At 39.9% G+C, this 3732-nt stretch overlaps 1 long non-coding RNA gene across 1 annotated transcript; it reads left to right on the top strand.

Moving 5' to 3' along the window:
* Positions 1-579: 579 nt before the first annotated feature.
* Positions 580-3234, top strand: LOC149985108 (uncharacterized). Its single transcript, XR_016486735.1, has 3 exons — positions 580-1003; positions 1688-2672; positions 2866-3234. It is a non-coding gene; the product is annotated as an uncharacterized LOC149985108 (long non-coding RNA).
* Positions 3235-3732: the final 498 nt, after the last annotated feature.

Genomic DNA, 3732 nt, shown 5'->3' with positions numbered 1-3732 from the left:
GGCCTTGCGCAATAGAGCTCACCAGTTTGTAGTCCTAAACACCTGAAATTAGTTACTCTGGTTCGTTCAGCAATTCTTATATGGGAAATTAATTGGGAAATAATGGGTATTTTGGGATAAACGTCAAAAATAAGGTCTGAGGTTAACACATCTTATATGTTTTGTTCTATGAGATAAAGTACATAAAGCCTTCATAATTCATGAAGGTCATGATATTATGTGCTTGTGTTGATTACATATATGCTTAAAAATTCACCGGAAGTGACGTTAGCTGATGATATTATCTCACAGAACAAAACGTATATGATCTCTTAAGTCTGTGTTAACAACATACCTTTTTCTGGCGTTTATCCCCAAAAACATTCATGTTCCCATTACTATTGCTCTCTATAGTTGCATATCCAACCACACAGTAAAATACCCCACTCTGTGTGTCTACACTTTAGTTTGAAGATATAATAAATAATTGTTGTATGATATACCTTAGTAGTAAACTATGTAGCCTAATGTTTGATTAATACAGTGAAATATGGCAATCATTTACATATGTACTTGATGACAGACAGGGGGCGCTGTTTTGAAGCCACCGCGCCTCCATCTTGGCAATACCCCCCAACCAGGGACGTCACTAGATATTCATGAATAGGGGGGTCTGGAATACCCCCTGTCCGTTTATTGTTAGCTAGCAGTCTCAAGCCACAGAAGTAACTAACATTAACTGAAATGTTAGCTACAAGTAGGCCTAACGGTGCATGTATACTAGATAGTGGTAAATTGCCGTGTGCCGCTTAGGCCGCCCATTGTGACTCGTTTGTGGGGGTGCTGGCAGCATATAGCAGCTCTTCGATTGTACGTCAAGAATTCAGCATAGCAAGTTTGTATGAAGTTCTGGTTATTACATGGGTACATAGCTCAATAGTAATATCCTCTAAAACGCTCTGGTGACAAACACACTTTGCTGCCCTGTTTCCAATTGTCCACATGGCTGGGAGAACCACTTCAAGTAAGTAAATACATTTCAAAAATGTTTTTTTTTAAACGACGTATTATTAGCTAACTAGCTACAGTGCAGGCTAACTCAAACGAGCTGCTAAATGAACTAGCTAGTTGGCTAGCTATCCAGCCAACGTCACATACTGAATAGATAGCTAGCCAAGTGAATTAAATATCAACAGCTACCTAACCTCATATTAGCTCGGTATCTTGATGTATTTATCACTGTAAAAAACTAACTCAATGCATTTGTTGGTAGCTAGCTAACAACTATGGAGGGTGAAGGGATAGCAGCCCCAACTGTCAAAGTGAGAGAGTAGGCTATTCTGGATAGGGCAGGTACTTTTGTGTAGTTCCTGTCCCTAGAAGTGAGGACAGAGATAATAGTAACATAATATTCAGTACGGTATAATTTGACTATAATGAAGTCTGTTTCTTGTGAGGTTTTCTGTCCTCAGATAAAGAGAGTTATGAAAGCCTGTCTACATAGCTTCAAGTGGTATTTATGTATTCATTTATTCATTCTTTGATATGATCCTGTTATTGTCACATGCTATACATGCACATGTGTGCCCATGCATCTTGATATCCAATGTTTTCATGAGTTGTTATAAAGGATATTATACTTTAGTAATCCACAATGACCTGGTGATGTAAAAGTCTAATAATTACATTGTCTTCCATATTACTACAGATACCTAGTAACTGGAGATTCCTTCAAAAAGATTGCCTACAGTTAACATAGGGCACTGCAAGGTTGGGTGACCAGGGCCATCTGGGACTGCCTCATGGGGGAATTCAGGTGTGTGAAGGCTACCTGTGTCCTGCATAACTTAATGAGGATGGACTCGAGGACCAGGAGAGGATCTGCAGCTTGCCGCCGTGTGCCAGAGTCTGCTGCTCTGCGGGATGTTAAGGATTGGGTCCAACAACGCAACAAGAGAGGCAATCCATGTGCGGGAGATCTTCACCTCCTAATTCTTCGAAGAGGGTGCTGTTCCCTGGCAACACCATAGACTATACTATGCACAACCAACGGCTCTTTTAAGAGCCATTCACATTGCAATGAGAGTATTCTTCCATTTACTTAGCTATGTCAATTGCAGTTATTGAATTCACAGTTTCTCTCCCTTTTGATTTCTACTTCTCAGGTGAGGGTGCTGTTTAGCTACGGGTATGATGTCTGTACAAAAACAAAACAGGCTATTTTAAATCACCCATATTTTTTTATTTTTAACAATTAGACACCCTATAACCCCCACACTCATGTATCAATCTGATTGATGGATGGTGTTGTGCAGTAAGCAGACTCGGGTGTATAACTGTTGCTTCTTCCACATTCAAAGAATAGGCAAGAGGGCCAACCATGGAGAATAGTAAGACACTTCATTATTTCTATAACTACGCTAGATTGTTTGTACTCGTGTGTCCGTTCATGTTTTTCAGCATATAGTTCTCTGCAGCCACTTAGTGTGGTGTGGACACCAGGTGAGGCCACACCAGGATTCCTGTTGAAAACTGTCGCTTTTATCTACCTTATTTTCTCAATGAGTCACTCTCCTTCACTTCACTTCATCCCTTTCTCTTCTTCTCCCTAAATCCTCTAGGTTATATCAGCTGTGTCGGTGAACCCCTCCTGCATCTGAACTGGCTACATGGAGGGCTCAGCATGATCAGATGTGAGTGGTCACTTGGTCAGATTAACAGGAAGTGTTGTTAAAGAGATGCTTTACATTGATATATAGATAAAGTAGTCCCAGAGTTAATGATCCAAGGTCAGTTTTGCATTTCACCTCCTGATTGATGACTAACAACGTTAGAATAAAAACAAGGCTTAAACATGCTCTCTCTCCATCTGTCTCTCGGCTGCAGTTATGTTTTGATGTGAGAGAGGATGCCAATCCCCAGTCCTATCATCGCCATCTCACCCGCTTTTAAGATGAGTATCTCTCGACAGCCCAAAGGTTATGTAATTGTGATGAACTGAGAATATTTAGGTAGCACTGTGATTCATTAATCATATGCTGCCTTCCCTGCTCTTATGTTTGACCTCTTTCCCTTTGTCTTTTACACCTCTCCCGCCACCTCTTTCTTCCTCTGTTTTTATAATGCACAACAGATGTGCATTGAAGTACAGATTGAACTTGTATTTATAATATTACAATTATACTATTTATAATGCATGTATTTATAACACTTGGATAATGAGCTTTTCAATAAAGCATTTTACATTCTCTACTAGTTGAAATTGTGTCTAGTTTGATGAAATACTACACCTATCCTGTGTTTATCAGATCAATGCAGATGAAGGGCATTAGATATTGAGATGAACCTGTTTTAGACTATTTACATGATGCATAGGAAGTGTAGTGTACTGTTTTTCTGTATATATAAATTACAAATCAGCCTTTAACTATTTAAAACCTGTTTCTAGTCTACTAGTTTCAATGTGTAACCATTGATGTCCCAGAACCCAAATCAAATTTATTTATATAGCCCTTCGTACATCAGCTGATATCTCAAAGTGCTGTACAGAAACCCAGCCTAAAACCCCAAACAGCAAGCAATGCAGGTGTAGAAGCACGGTGGCTAGGAAAAACTCCCTAGAAAGGCCAAAACCTAGGAAGAAACCTAGAGAGGAACCAGGCTATGTGGGGTGGCCAGTCCTCTTCTGGCTGTGCCGGGTGGCGATTATAACAGAACATGGCCAAGATGTTCAAATGTTCATAAATGACCAGC

This window comes from Oncorhynchus mykiss, chromosome 2 (assembly GCF_057628025.1).
Source record: "Oncorhynchus mykiss isolate SJ-2025 chromosome 2, ASM5762802v1, whole genome shotgun sequence".
NCBI lineage: Eukaryota > Metazoa > Chordata > Actinopteri > Salmoniformes > Salmonidae > Oncorhynchus > Oncorhynchus mykiss.
The sequence above is the reverse complement of the archived record's forward strand: the minus strand, read 5'-3'. Positions and strand labels throughout refer to the sequence as shown.